This window comes from Acomys russatus, chromosome 14 (genome assembly GCF_903995435.1).
Source record: "Acomys russatus chromosome 14, mAcoRus1.1, whole genome shotgun sequence".
Lineage (NCBI taxonomy): Eukaryota > Metazoa > Chordata > Mammalia > Rodentia > Muridae > Acomys > Acomys russatus.
In genome coordinates, this window is record NC_067150.1 from 11,017,801 (window position 1) to 11,033,834 (window position 16,034).

The window sequence follows — 16,034 nt, forward strand, 5'->3', positions numbered from 1 at the left end:
CACCCATACACACCCCATTTCTCTCTTCTTACACACACACACACACACACACACCCCTACACACCCCTACCCTTACTGACTGGCCCTCATAGACCCTACAGCATATTGAGGCCTGAGGAAGGTTCCCTTGATTCGTTGTGGAGGAGAAAGTGGTGAAGGCGGGAGGGCTGAATCTACATTCACGGATAAAGAAATAGGTTTGCTTTCTTCATGGTCTGTCCATACCAGTGGAACGGGCTGTCTGGTTTTGGGATACCGTTTGTCCGTAGATGAGTCCACTTTGCCTTCTCACCTCATTCCTTGCGGACGTCCCGGCTGCTGTCTTGTGGAATGCTGGCCGCTTACCGCCAGCGTCTACCTGTTAGATCTGCTGCAGAGGAAGCTTTAGTGGGGAGCGAGGTTTATCAGGGAGCGTGCAGATTTTGGTATTTCATCCCCCAGCTACATCCTTTCCTTCGCCCCAGCTAACCAGAACTTTTTCTTCTGTGGCGTACACACACAAGAGTTGTAGGCAGTAAACAATGTGACCTTTAGCGACTCCCGGGGCTTGCCTTATTCATAGTGACTATAACAGGAGATGAGAGGGTACTTCAGATTCCAGGATTGTTTTACTAACTGCCTGGCACTAATGAGTCCTCCGTCCTGAATATCATTAATTTTCTAAACAAATTGTGCTGTGAGCAACAGTTAACCTTTCAAGTTGTAACCCTGGAGTTGCTTGACCTGACCTATCTGTGTGTTTGTAGGAAATGGATGAGTGGCACTTGATAAATTATGGGCTTTTCTGAGCCTAAAGATGGCTTTTTTTTCCCCCCTGAGTTAATTATGTCCTGGGGGGGCAGAGAATGCCCTCTCCAAGTCAGACAGGGTATTCTTCGTGTCTCTGTAAAAAGGATAATGGTGCTAAGATTTCAGAATAACTTCGTGTGGAGTTGGCTTTGACTTAAGTTTGAGAGCCGGCACACGTGCCTACTCGGCTGCCTTGATCTGAGTGTCATTGTGTCACTAGTTCAGTGGTTCTGGCTGAGGATGACAGGAGGTGACATTGGTCTTTAGCTGTGCAGCGGTGCTTAACACTTGTAACCCCTACTTAAAAAACAAAAACAAAAACACGGTGGCTTCAGGAACAACAGAAGGGTGTGAGTCTAGAAATTGTGCATCTGAATGCAATATTTAGCACCTAATCAATTAGTCATTGTAAAAATTAGCCTCTTGCTGCTGGGTGCTGCTCTGTGCAGAGTGACAGTGATAAGGGGGAAACACAGTCTCCCTGTGACCCCACAGCTGAACTTACTCCTTCTTCAGGGTTCCCCAGTCTAATCATTTTTCGGGGTTCCCCAGTCTAATCCTTCTTCAGGGGCTCCCCAGTCTAATGGTGCCACCACCACTCCAGACACTTCCGAGGGTCTCACCCTTTCCTGTCTGTCACCAATGCCCCAGAGCTCACCAAGTCCTGTGGGCTCTGCTGCCCTCACGCGTCCTCTGGCTCCAAGCCTGCATCTCAAAGCTTAGGTCATCACACTTGCTACTAGATTCTGAAATCAGCTTTTCAGAGACACAGGAAGAAAATCGTGGAATGGAAGATATTGAGGGTTCTGCATGTAGTGAGGCGGATTTAGTTGGTCAGACTCACATGGAACGGTGGCTTCATAAACCAAGGCTGACACTGGCAAGGGCTTTGTTTGCACCAACCCTTCTGTCCCCAGCAACAGCCTAGAGCATGCTGCGTTAGTGTTGCCACTGGTTAACAGTCTCAGGACCATGAAAAGCTGGCCCAGGGTCACAGGTAATGCCACCATTCTGGTGCAGTGGTGTGTGTGTGTGTGTGTGTGTGTGTGTGTCCATGCCTTGTGTGTGTATGTGCCTGTGTGTGTGTGTCTGTGTGTGTATGCATGCTCTTGGGTGTAAAGCATCCTACTTGAAGGTTGCCATTAAATAAAGGTTGCAAGGGTTCTGTGTGACAGAGGCCCATATGTCCACAGATTGAGCAGTGTCTTCCTTCAGGGGACTCTAAAGAGCCTGTTGACTTCAGGGATCTGTGTAGTTGTCTCATGGCCCCGATCCTCTGGTCTCCACCTGCTTCCCCTTTCCTCTCTGCTGACATCTTTCTTCCTCATTGGTCGTTCTGCACCTAGATAAACCAGGCTCTGCAAGACCTCGAGGCCATTGTGTCATACTGGTGACCTCAGACTTGGGCCTCTTCATGGGCCCACAATTGCCACTATTACTAGTTGGCTATGCTTAAAACAGCTGTAAGGAAAGTTTCCTGTTCACTTAGTGTCTTTCTGTGGCACCGGGGCAAAGGCTGGTTCACATACCCTGCCCTGAGGACAGTACCCTCATGCCAAGGAGATACTTACTGGCTGATCTGTTATCTGGGGTAGGAGAAGAAGAGAGAAGAGGCAAGTTGATAATTTCTGTCAAAATAGTCTTTAATCTTCTTCCTGCCTCACTTTCCCAGGATCCATGTAATCGAGTTTCATCTGTTTATTTACTGGACTGCCAACATCTACCCTACCTGGTTGGTGAGCAGCTGACCATTGGGAAAAGCATGTAGGGACTGGGGAAAGTCCCTGACCTCTGATCAGGAGAGCAGTTCAGATCTGGGGAGATGGCTCAGCTGGGCAGGTGCCTTCTGTGCAGTCATGAGGACGGGAGGTTGAATTCTAGTTCCCACATAACAAAGGCAGATCTCTGGGCTGAGCTCTGGGTGAAAAATAAGAGACCATGTCTCAAAAACAAGGTAGAGGCTAACTGAGGAAGATACCTGAGGCTAACCACTGGCTTCTGCATGCACATGTACACACACACACACACACTCAAGCACACACACACCAAGAGCAAGTGAGCAGTGGGCCGGGGATGGTAACAGCTGGCGGTTCACAGCTAGGTGATCCTGACACAGCGGAGGGAACAGCTGACAGCTAGGTGATCCTGACACAGCGGAGGGAACAGCTGACAGCTAGGTGATCCTGACACAGCGGAGGGAACAGCTGACAGCTAGGTGATCCTGACACAGCGGAGGGGACAGCTCACAGCTAGGTGATCTGACACAGCGGAGGGGACAGCTGACAGCTAGGTGATCCTGACACAGTGGAGGGAACCAGGTATGAGTGGTGCCTGGCATTAGCCATCCTGTTGTCCAGGAAGCCATTTGTTTCCTTAACCTCTCCTCTCTTGCGTCTCCTGCTGAGCAGACTGCCTTTATGGTGAAGGCTGCCTGGCACCAGAGAGGCCACAAAGACTCAGGCCTTGGTCAAGGGCAGCTCCCATCAGTTGGGATGTATGATCCTGGCCAAACCCACTCAAAGTTCCTCTCCGTATCTAAGATTTTAGTGAATTTCGAAACCTTAACAGTTGGCCTTGGTGAGCCCTGTGGCCTGCAATAGGTGTTGACGGGAGAACCCTAGATTCTGCTCTGGCCCTGAAGTAGAAGCTGCAGTGATAAACTCAGGTTTGCTTATGGACTCATAGTGCCAGCAGGCTATGACATCTCCGCCCACCATCCTAAAAGAGGTGATGGACCCCTCACCGTGAGCCCCAGTCAGCTTGAACAAGTTGCCCTTCGTTGTTGTTTTCTCTCAATAGCTTTTGTGACCTCACAGATAGCTATGTAAGCTGCTGGAGAGTGAGTTTGCTCCATGCGTGCTGGGTCAGAGTAGCAGATACTTCCCAGGCGACATGCTTGCTCAGGAGGTCAGCAGACCTGGCTCTGCGGGCCTCCCCTTCACGTTGAAAATGCTCCCTCTCTGTTGCTCCTCTCCTCTCTCCAGCAGCGGGGTGCAGTGTGTGGTGACTGGGTGGAGCCCACGAGGCCGGGGTCCTCTCCTCACTTTTGAACAGGGTCTCCCTCTGTAGCCCAGGTTAGCCTCTAGCTCTCAGAGGTCCCACTACTCATCCTCCTGAGAGTCAAGACTGCAGCTGTGTGCTTTCTCTCTTCTCTTTCCTGCTGCAGTTGACTGCTCTTTTCTGGCTCCTGTAGTTTTACTTTCCAGACATGCCTGAAATGCATCTTAAGACATTAACACCCTACGTTTTGTTTGCCATGATTTCATTCACTTTCCAGGATTTTATTTGGATACAAGTCTGTTTTGTAGGACCTGGCTGTTCTTCTTTTTCCATCATTAAATTTTAATATTTTCCCCATTTCTGCTCTTTTATAGGAATTTGTATTTCATTGTGTAGGGTGTAATAATGGGCCTTTGGCGCCCTGCCGTTTGCCTTCCCGTTGCATTTGTTCTTAGAATCATCTGTCTGTGGCACACTGAGTGCTTCTGCTTTCGTGACTCTAAGGCCAGTCTGCCAGTGGTCCTTGCAGGGGTTAGCGCTCCCCTGTCTCTTGCCTTTTGGAAGATCAGTGTTGATTGACGTCCGAGTGTCAGCCTCCATTTCTCTGTTCCCTGACCTTCATGGCACCAGACTAGTGTTTGGTTTGAGGACTCTTCTACCTAAGTCTTAAAAACTAGTGAGATAGTCTTGAACAGCTTCCCCCCGCCCCTCTCTGTGTGTGTGTGCGTGTGTGCGTGTGTGTGTGTGTGTGTGTGTGTGTGTGAAAATGTGAATGTGTAGGGCAGGAAGCTGTGCACTGAAAAGTGCCTGCATGCACAGGTCTGAGGTACACCTTGGCTACTGGACTTGAGGTACCTGTTAACCCTTTGTTTAAGATTGTCAGTGGCTGGAACTTTGCCACATAGGCCAGGCTGGCCCACAAGCTTCCAGAGATCTGCCTATCTGCTGATCATATTGCCACTGTACTGAGCTTTGTGCTTGAGTTCTGGGGATCTGAGCCCAGCCCTTTTGTTCTCAAGGCCTTTCCCCAACTAAGCCATCAGAACAGGTTTCATTTAGAGAGACCATGTCTAGAAACACTTATATATTAGAATTTGAAATGATGTTAAGATATTTACTAGGTTAAATACAACAGTAACAAGCCAGTTCTATAATATCTGAACATTCTTTGTGCGTGTGCAGTGTTCGCATGGGTGTGTATGCACGTTTACATAGGCAGAGTCACTTACTGAGCCTGGAGCCGGAGCCAGTTCCGGCTAGTCTGGCCAGCTCGCTTGCCCTGCAGTCTTTCCTTTCTAAGTGCTGGGATCACAAGTGGCCATCATGACTGCCAGGCCGTAAAGGGGCTTTTGGGATGGGAGCTCCTGTTCCTGTGCTTGTGTGGCAAGTGTTCGCCAAGGTGTCTCTCCAGCCAAGTTCACATTCCTGAAGGAAATAGCTGTCCTGGCACGGAACATTTAGCAGGAAGAATGGCTTTGCTTACTTGCCTGGGAGCTCCTGTGGTCTCAAGGCCTCTGCATTTGTCCTGTTTCTGGATCACCTGGTGATCATTTGTTCTGTGATGGCTCATCTCGGGTGCCAACTTGACACACCTGGGCTGTATAAGAAAGTGAGACACCCACCACCTCCCCCTTCCTCCTCTTCCTCCCCCTTTGTAGTAAGGGCTGAATGGGTGGTTTTTGAACAGATGAAACACATAGCTGTGCGCACGCATGCGCGCGTGCGTGTGTGTATGTTACCACCCAGGTGTTAGGTGCATAAGGATTTGGTAATGCTCTAACAAGTTTTTAGTTTCAGAATGTGTGTGATTTTATTTTTGTACACTTTTAGCGGAATAAGAAAGCTGTGGAGTGGAACATATCTCAAATTGTGTACGTAGCCTGTGAAACTTGTTTTGATGGTGTGGCTCAGAGGATTAGGTCCTTCGAGTGTTCTTTGAGTAATAATCATATACCCTGGCTTTTCCTTTTTAAAAAGGATTTGTTTTTATGTATGTGATTTGAGCGTGTAGGCCAGAAGAGGACACCGGATACCCTGGATCTGGAGTCACAGGAAGTTGTGAACCTTCTGATATGGATTCTGGGAACTGAACTCCAGTCCTCTGGAAGAACAGTCTTCCCGGCCCTGGCCTTTCCTTCTTAATAGGTGGCAAAATTGGCTGAGTGTGATGTTCTTGCTTGACCCCATAAGTCTAGACACCACTAGACACTCATAACACTGTGAAGTTAAGGACTGACTGGCTAGTCCCTGAAGCTGCAGGTGTGTCAGGAATTCTTTGTAGGAAGGTATACCCCACTAAGTCATTTTTTCCTGGCTACCCTGTGTTTAAAGCTCTGGCTTGCCCTGGACACTGCTGTTGGCATCCTTGTGATCCAGATGATGATGTCACCCGTATGCCAGATCGACTCAGCCCCCGGGGCAGCGTGTTGAAGAGACATCATAGGCTATGTGCTCATTGGCTGGCCAATCAAACAATTCGTAAATGTACTTAGGGAAACCGTAGGATGCTCCCCCACCCCTCTGCTCTCGGCAGGCTCCCATCCCCTTGCTCTGCCCCTGTAGTCTGAAATCATGTAACATGCATGGTGTGTGTTCTGTGAGCCTGGTTCTGGCCTCCGTGTGGAGGGAACCAGCAACTCTTGGCTTTTGCTGTCTTGTAAGGAAGTGCAGATCAGAGAGAGACATCCTGCTGTGTATTTTGGTCCAGTGCTGTCTACACATCGGTGGTGATGGTGGTGGTAAACCATAATACATCACGCGAGCCTATTTGGTCAGAGTGCAGGTGTCGATGCGGTGAAGCTGACCTTGGATGGCATGACCACACAGCTGATAGCAGGAGCCCTGACTCAGGGTAGCCTTGGGCTCAGGACGTGGTAAGGAGATTAGGTTGGTTCTTAAAGTTTCCTCCTGTGACTTATCCGCAGAGAAATTAAACATTTACATTACATTCACTGGTGCTTTCTGTTCTTGGCACGTGGCTACAGACTTCGGGCTGACCTGGCTCTGTGAATGAGTCGTCGGCCCTGCAACCCTCCACCGCCCCCACCCCTCGTCGGGGAAGACAGAAGATGGAAAACGTGTGCATCCTCTGCTACCTTTTGTTTCCAAAGCCTGAAACGCCTTCTGACGCGTTTTGCTCCCACCAAGAGTCTGAAAAATTAAAATTTGAGAGACTGAGGGCTGGTGGTTCTCTTGCAGCCATGGTGGGCCTGAGCTGTTGATTTGTTTCAGGTGACGTGGTCTGAGATTGAATTAAGATGATAATGAGGGAATTTTGGCCCTCTTGATTTTTTAGTCTTTGTGATTGAGTTAGATTTGGAGAAATATCATAAATTGCTAATTTAAAAAACCTTTCTTTTCTTAGTAAAAATAATTTACACTAATTATAGAAGTTGAAAAAAACATTAAAAAAAGCATAATGCTGAACATGCTTGTATTCAGGGATAATCACTAAAACATTTTGTTGTATTTGCGTGTGTTTTGTATGCATAATTAAGATCATTGTGTATAAATTTCAATTTATGTTTTTATCGCTTAACGTCTGAGTGTTCTCTCCTGCGTTGGCTGCAGCACAGTGTAGGTGTTTGCATGGCATTCTTGTAACTGCCAACTGCCGTGGTGACTTCTTGCCTATGGAGCGGCTTTACACGGCATGCGTTTATTCCCTGAGTTGCTAGAGACCAGAGTGTCCCAAGTCAAGGTGCAGGCAAGACTGACCCCTTAGCTGGCTTGGGGGTTTGCTCCCCAGTCTCTTGCTTCTGTTAGCTGTGGCTTTCAAGTCTCACTCAGATGATTGCTTTCTCTCTTCTCAGTCTGGGATTTGAACCCAGGCCTTCAGGCATGCTCGGCAAGCCACTCTGTTTCTGAGCTGTATCTTCGGACTCTCTTTTTTTAAAAACTGTTTTCCCAATATTGAGACAGGCTGTCACTAAGTTACTCCCACTGGGTTTACACCCACTGTGAGGCCTCTGTTGGCCTGGAGGCCGTGCTGGCTTGATCTCAGGGTTGTTGATAATACCTGCACAGCGCTTGTTCACGGAAGGTTACAGGCGCAGCTTTCGGGATAGGGCCTGCCATCTTTAGGGCTCTTGTTAGATCTATGCTGTTTAAGAGGGGCTCTGAGCTGGACCGTGTGGACGAATCCCAGAGCCCTCTCTTCCATGCCAGAGTACCTCGAGCAAGTATCTTGATTTTCACCCACTCGTTTCCTGATTGTGAAGTTGGAATGAAACAGCTGTATTCCTGAGTTGATGTATGTGTGTGTGTGTGTATGTGTGTGTATGTGTGTGTGTGTGTGAATGTGTGTCTGTGTTGTGCATGTGTGTGTATATGAGTGTGTGTGCATGTCTGTGTGAGTGTTGTGCATGTGTGTATATGTGAGAGAGGGTATGTGTGCATATGTCTGTAAGTGTGTGTATGTATTACATGTTTAGGTAGTACCTAGCTTACTTAAGGATTAGCTGTTACTGCAGTTGTTTTTATTAAAAATTCGGCATAACATGATTTTTAAAATTTTAATAGCTTAATAAAAATTTTTATGAATCTACCACATTTATTTACCTAATAATTTCCTTTTGTTGGCAAGAGGTCTTTCTGGTTTTTTACCTTACACATAAGGATACCATGGATATCCTTGACTGTCTAGTTTTGTTCTGTCTCAGTTCTGCTTTCTACCGTAGAATTTGGAATTGTGGCTTCAAAGGGTATATGTGATTTTTTTTTTTTTTTTTTAAGCTTTTTAATCAGAGTGTGGTGAGTGGCCTTCCAGAAGGTTCACACCTGCTGAGAGATGAGCAGGCCTGTGGCTCCATCAGCTCTGGAACACTCTCACCTTTGAGTTTAAAGTTCAGACACTCCTGAGTCTTCTGATGCTGTCTGCCGTCAGGGCTGTGACTTTGCAAAGGGACAGTGGCCTTCTGTTTTGAAATGCAGTCCTGTTCTGCTCTGTCTTCCAGTTCCTTCTTCACTCATTTCAAACCCGGAAAACTGCCCGAGAGTGTAGGAAGTGAGGACCGGTGCCTGTGGAGTAGGTATGCTGACAGCAGTGTGGGAAGTGAGTGAGGACCAGTGCCTGTGGAGAAGGGACACTGACAGCCGTGTGATTGGAGTCTCTATATAGTTTTGTTCCTGTTTTCAAACTTGGAAATTTAAAACTCTGCTGGGTGGTACTCGGACAGAAAACCAGTAGGTTTAGCTTTGAGGCTAAAGCCATGTGAGGGCCAGAGGGCTGGGTGAGAGGGCAGCTGTGTAAACCAAGAACCAGCTGTCTACCTCCCTCCCTTCCCTACAGCTGCTGCTGTGGCCTGGTCCAGCTTCCTCCTGGCTTCTGGGCCATCGAGGAAGAGCAGGGCTCTAAGCACGGTTCCAGGGGCCACATCAGAGGTCCGTTTGCTCTGGTGCTGCTCAGGCTATCTGGAAATTGGGTAGGACTTATTTCTCCCTAGTTCTGCACTGATATGAACGTATGGTAAAGGTAATAACTTGCCCTTGAGGAACCCAGTAATAACCAAGCCAGTGGGGGCTGACTGGGAAAGTGTCTTTGCTGACTTGAGCACCATGGGGTAGAACCATCACGGTTTGTTTAGTCAGGAGGACTCTGACCAGATGATTGGGAGAAAGCAGTGAGAAGATGAGGCCAGGCATGAGGATGACACACCGACAAGCCAGGGATGCTGGTGTCCATCCGAGCTGGGTGGGGAGAAAGAGCCTCTATAGGGCATGTGTGTGTGTGTGTGTGCTGTCCGCTTGGTTTCAGAGTTTGTGCCTCAGCACTGAGAACAAATCTGCTGTTTTAAACTCCTCCCCGCTCAGTGGCAGTTTGCTTTGCAGCTCATACTCCAGTCTGTGCTCCACACAGCCGAGTGGCTCCTCTCATCACATGCTAGCCTAGTGGCAAGAGAGTTGGCAGCAGGTGGCACTGGTTTGAGCCTTTTCTTGTTTCCTAAGTCTTGTCATCCTCTTTGTTTTATGGCTGGGGAAACCGAGGCCTGCACAGAATCAGTGGCAGTTCTGGCTCTTTGTTGTTTGGGATGGGTAGGCAAGGATGGGCAGACGGCAGAGCCACACCAGGGCTGACTGTCCCTATCGGGCTCTCCACCAGCATCCGTTCACGAGAGCTGAAGTACCTGAGGTCCTTGGGCTACAGAACTGTTCCCCAGGCACAGAAGCCAGGATACCTGGTAGCCAGCAAGCCAACTTCAGTAGGCAGTGGACCCTGTCAAGGCTGAAGGCCATTCAGGCTTCTTCATTCACAGATTTCCAGTCCACTGCTTCTGACATTGCAGTTTTGGTCCTACCTTCTCTTGGGAGTGTGTGCAAACTTTGTGTTTTCGGAATGACAGTGTGGTCAATCTGCTCTGCAGTGATCCAGTGGAGTCCAGGTGCCTTAACCTGACATTTGTAGCTTTCTGAAGAATGGATTGTCCTAATCTTGCCATCACTGTATTAATCCCAGAGCTTTACCAGCCAGTGCTCCACAACACATGGGAGTTTGGGTTCTTCTTTTTTTTTTTTTTTTTAAAGATTTATTTATTATTATGTATACAGTATTCTGCCTGCATGTACACCTGCAAGCCAGAAGAGGACATCAGATCACACTATAGATGGTTGTGAGCCACTATGTGGTTGCTGGGAATTGAACTCAGGACCTTTGGAAGAGCAGGCAGCACTCTTAACCACTGAGCCATCTCTTCAGCCTGGGAGTTTGGGTTCTTGAAGCCTGTGTGACTCCTGATTCACCAGTGCTACCACTAACAGGGAAATATGGCAACTGATAGAAATTGGCCATAGGTCTGGGATGTTCTTATGTGTGTAAGTGTGCATGCATCTGTCCATATGTGTGTGTGTATGTATGTAGAATGTATATGCATACATATGAGCACGCACACTTGTGTGTGTGTGTATACATTCAATAAACGGGAAATACAAAATAGTGTCCTTCACCATTAGGTCAGTGAATTCACTTTAGACCCTCCTCCAGCCTGGCTGAGCCGCCAGGTGACTGAAGTCACATCAGAAAGCAGGCTAGACTAGAAACAGAGTCAGCCATAGCCAACTCACAAACCTGGTGGCAAATCGCATGTTTATTCCTTCAGACAGATTATTGATAAGGCAGAAAAGGCAGTGCACTGAGTCGAGGCTTAGCCTTGAGTTGTGGGTCTGTTTGATCCACTACTCTTCTCATCTCAGGGTCACCCCACTCTGTGTTTCCGGTGACACTCTTCCGCTGCTGTTTTACAGATCCTGCCCACACTGTGCCCCTCTTCCCTGCAGTCGGGGCCTCTTGGGGTTTAGGAATCAGTTTTTGGCTCTGCACTCAGGGTCCCAGACATCTTTATCCTTGAATACTTTTGAGACAGTGGTGTGAGATTTCCTCCTCTTGTCTTTCCCCCAAGGCTTTATTTCAGAAGCGCCTACCTCGCCATCCGCTTTCTTTCCTGGACCCAGCCCTGGGCCTCCTATTTTACACCTGTGACTGCTGGTTGCAGGAAACAGGATGCTCTCTCGCTGTTTAAGTGGGCAGAAGGTTGCTGCGGACTCTCACCGGTGTGCTGGATAGGGCAGCTGGGTGTTTCCTCCTGCGCTGGTTGGCTGGAGAAGGGAGCATGTGTTTGCCTTCCCAGCACGGATAGGAGTCAGGATGGGTAGCCCAGCTCCAAACCTCTCTTACACTTGTACTTTTAATTTCTCGGCAGGAACAACTCAGGTGACCCTGACCGGAAACCAGTTGGCGGACATCCTTGAAGCTGTGGTTCCTGAATTTGAAGAAAAGGTAAAACACTCTACTCATCCTTGAGAAGATGGCAAACGTGCCTCCTCTCTCCTGCTGGGCCTCTCCTTGATCATCAAAGACCTTCCTCAAATGTCTGCCCAGGGTGTTTTGAGTTGGGGGGGTGGCACAGGAGAGGGTCTGGGGTGAGGTTTCAATCTCACTGGCTGTGCCTGGCAGACCTCACCTCTAAGGCTGCTTAGTGAAGAGCTGCATGTAACTGTCTCCCTACCAGAGCATTTTACTTTAAACTAGCCTGTAGTTCCCTTTCCCAAACTGCCTGCACCTGGTAATTATTCCAGAGAAACTCATCCTGGCATCTTCGTGGTTGCTATCCTTGAGTGGACAAGTCCAGCCCTTCGTTGGTGACCACAGCCATAGCAGTCTCTCGGGTCTAGAGTGCCTTCCCACTTGCAGGTCATTCTACACATGACGTCCAGTTTCCTTCTCCCGGCAGTCTGAGGAGACAGGCAGGCGGACGGAAGGCAAGCTCAGAAGGTCAAAGCTTGCTCTGAGGGCATGAGCGGACGTAGAGGTAGTCTGTTTTCTCCCTTCCTTGTTGGCTGCCTGTGTCAAGAAACCTGGAGTCCCACCCTTTCCAACTCCAGGTTCCGTTCAGGAATCTGGTTCTTCTGTGTACCCTGATGCTTCTCTGCTGCCAGCCTAGCAGCTTTGAAAGCGCCCTCTCCCACTTAGGGCCAGCAGTATGAACGCTGCATGGTCCTTCTGCATAAGTCAACAGGAAGTCTGTCCAATCAGCTTGATGCTGCCGCATCTGATGATGTTTTCTTTCTCCCTTTTAAAACAATTGCAAATAGTCCTGTCAATCAAGGTGGCGTTGCACACTGAGTTACCGTGTGGCGTTGTTCAGCTACATGTAGTTTCTAAAAAATTAGGAAATCGACTTTTAATTAGAAAGCAGATTGTCAACTGACATTTGATTTGTCCTCTGATGGGGAAGTTGGAAAACAGACGGCGCAGTGCGAGGCCAGGTTGTGGTCCAGAAGGAAGCAGATTAGCTAGAGAGCAGGATGCAGTTTCAATGAACCATTGTTTCCTGAAATAGGCTGACCTTTCCGGTCTCTTCCTTTGGAAGGCCTTCCTCTGTATTTGATACCAGTTGCCAATGGGACTGAACAGGAGGCCTCTAAACAGAACCATGCTCTCAAGGTATAGGTCGCAAGGCCTGTGACTGATCCCAGTACGCTTTTACTGGGACTATTTGAGTTGAGACAGTACGCTTTTACTGGGACGATTTGAGTTGAGAAATCAGCAAACCTCCCATGATGCTGTAAACGAAGAATCTATCAGGCCGTGTGCTTGCAGTTGTAGAATAGAGCAAAATTAAAAAAAAAAAAAGGTTTTATTGTGCGTTTCCATTATATGTTATGCCGTCACATCGAGGCATTTTGTACTTGCAGTGTGTGTCCCCCCATATCTCTCTGCTGCCGCTGTCACCCTTCCCAGCCATTGTTGCCTTTCGTCCCCTAAGCACTTTACTTCACTTTCATGTCATATATGTATATATCACTCTACATATCTCCATGAAATCTAGGAAGCACAAATGAGGGAAAACTGAAGTTTGTCTTTCTGAGGCTGGCTTAATTTGCACGATATGATAATCTTTGGTATAATCTATTTTCTTGCAAATGACATAATTTTGCCTTTGATGGCTGAAATAATTCTATATTATATTTCCTCTATCCATTTGGCTTGTTGTTAGATACCTCAGGGCTTTTTGTTTGTTTTGTTTTGATTTTTGAAATAGGATTCCCCTGTATAGCCTTGGCTGTCCTGGGCTTGCTTTGTAGACCAGGCTGGACTTGAACTCCCGGCTATCCACCTGCCTCTGCCTCCCCGAGTGCTGGGATTATAGGTGTGTGCCGCCTTGCCTGGCTTCCGGCTTTGTTTTCCTAACCGTGAGGCTCTGGCACTTGGTGTGGTGCTGGGGCTGTAACAGAGGCAGCTGTGCACCTCCCAGTTGAACTTGGTCTCATTGGTTGCGCTCTACCTTAAGGTGTCACAGTGGCAGGGACACTTGGTTACTTAGAGGAAAAGCCGAGTAATGAGACCACCTCCACGTGCCTGTCATTCCCCATGACTCCTTTGTGTCCAGGAGCCTTTTCTGTTTGCTGTTGTACAGTTAGCAAATGTGGGTGTGGCGCGGGCACCTTGAGCTTCATGTAGCCATGTTTTGCTCTCTGGAGATCCTTTCCCCCCACCTCAGCTAGGCACGTAGTAGTTGACTTGCTTTTCTTTTCAAACCAAGATTTGGAGAGTTGTCTGGTAATGGTCAGCTTGCCTCCTTTTCTAAGTCAGTCTCAAACCTAATCAAACACCAAGTCAGCTTCTTGTTTGCCCAGCTGACTGCCATAGCCTGTCAGCTGGCTGCCCGGCACCTGCTGCCTGTCTCCCCCCACCCCCCGCCCCCCACCGTGGGCTGAGCATTATCTTTACTGAAGATGACAATGACTGATTTTTTAAATGCAATAAAATAACTGGCAGGCTCTCAAGGACGTACTGTATGGGGGTGGCTGTTGTGTTTTGGGACTGGAATGGGCTGATTTGTTCTATTCCTAGGACTCAGAGGTGGATCATTGTTTTGTTGGGCACCTTCCTAAGTTTGCGGCCAATGCACAGTGAGATAACACCATAGCACCGCCTCCCCTCCCCGAGTGGTCCTCTTCCTGAAATATTTTTGACCTAAGAGTGTTCAGTAATGTTGTAACTCAGGAGCTCATGAAGGATTCTAAGCTGGTGGTGGAGAAGACTGACATCCTACAGAGAGAAAAGAAACGCAAAGCTACGACAGTGCAGCCCTCCTTTTAAATGCATTCTGTCCTGAAGCTTTCCTTATCTTGACCTTGAACTTTCTCTGTGGAGTGTTTACACACGGCAGCACATCTCTGAAAAGCACCCCCTCCTCCACCTTGACCTAACACCCCATCTTCACAGGCTTCCTGTTCAAGGTAATGAACAGAAATACGGAAATCCCAGCTGGAGTTTTGGTGGCCTCGAGTGAACACAGCTGTTCTGTGATCTTAAGTTTGAAATATGACTGATGAATCACAGGAAAAGAGGCCCATGAGATGCCTCACAAGGGAGTCGGCAGGTGTCACGGCACTGCGGTCACGTTTATGACCAGGAGCCCTAGGGCTCAGAGAGGGGGCCCCTTCCCCACCCTTAGAGTAGAAAGTCATGTGACCTTTATGGTGGGAGGCCCATAGGTGGCAGAGTAGTAGGTAGGTGTGGGAGACGTGCTGGGGTGGGGCGTGAGCTCGGGCAGCCAGGAGGAGCCACACCATGGTGGAGCTTACTTGAGACAAGCTTAATTCTGTAGCTAGAGGAATGCTGTTGTGGAATTTACACTAAGGAGTTCTAGGTCAGATTCCTCTTTGGAGTATGACTGTCTTCCTAAGACCCCCCGCCCCCGAAAGATAGCAGCATTGAGTCCCATCCTGTGTCTTTTAACCTATTCTTTAAAAAAAATTTTTTTTACTTTATTGTGTGTTTGTGTTTGGGGGAGGGGCGTGCTAGGGCATGTGTGGAGGTCAGAGAGGAACCTGGGCCGGCTCTCTCCCACCATGTGGTTCTCAGGGATCAAGTGCGGGCTGTCAGGCTTGGTGGAAAGCACCTTTGCCTGCGGGGTCATTTCTCCGGCTCTTTTAACCCGTTCTCGTGGATGTGGGACTCAAAAGCCTAGACCCACCATTGTGAGGCCTGACTCTAGTTTAGCGATGACAGATGACATGCTGCTGAAATGCAGTGGTGCAGTGCGTGCCTCACACTGCTGGCACCGCTAGCCAGGGCCCTGCTGGGCTTGCTGCTGAAATGCAGTGGTGCAGTGCGTGCCTCACACTGCTGGCACCGCTAGCCCGGGCCCTGCTGGGCTTGCTGCTGAAATGCAGTGGTGCAGTGCGTGCCTCACACTGCTGGCACCGCTAGCCAGGGCCCTGCTGGGCTTGCTGCTGAAATGGAGTGGTGCAGTGCATGCCTCACACTGCTGGCACCGCTAGCCAGGGCCCTGCTGGGCTTGCTGCTGAAATGCAGTGGTGCAGTGCATGCCTCACACTGCTGGCACCGCTAGCCAGGGCCCTGCTGGGCTTGGACATTCTGGCTTCCAGTTTCCTCAGATCTTGGAAATGGTACTCTTAATGGCGCTGTGTCAGCAAAATCTTGAATTCTTCACGGTTTCTAACGGTTAGAATGTTGAACGATCAGTTACTGCTCGCTTGGCTCTCTCATTATTAGTCTGACAGGCTGGTTTTTTTTTTAACCCTGCATATCGAGTAATGTATATTCATGCCGGTAATATTTTCTTGCTGAAAAAAGTTTCCAGTGACTATACTTGCAAACAAGCATGAGGCTTAGGTGAGTCATCGGCACCCCTCTGCTGAAAACACGCCATATCTCCATATCTGCTGCTACAGTGATTTTGAAGTTTGCCGTATGTTTTTGCTGGTAAGGGGAAGTGAGG

The 16,034-nt window shown here is 48.7% G+C and overlaps 1 long non-coding RNA gene across 1 annotated transcript in view; it reads left to right on the plus strand.

Moving 5' to 3' along the window:
* Window positions 1–16,034, plus strand: part of LOC127198133 (uncharacterized) — a 54,885-nt gene that overhangs the window by 23,991 nt on the left and 14,860 nt on the right. The window contains exon 2 of the long non-coding RNA XR_007831810.1: window positions 11,484–11,560. This is a non-coding gene — a long non-coding RNA (uncharacterized LOC127198133). The remainder of the gene's footprint in view (window positions 1–11,483; window positions 11,561–16,034) is intronic.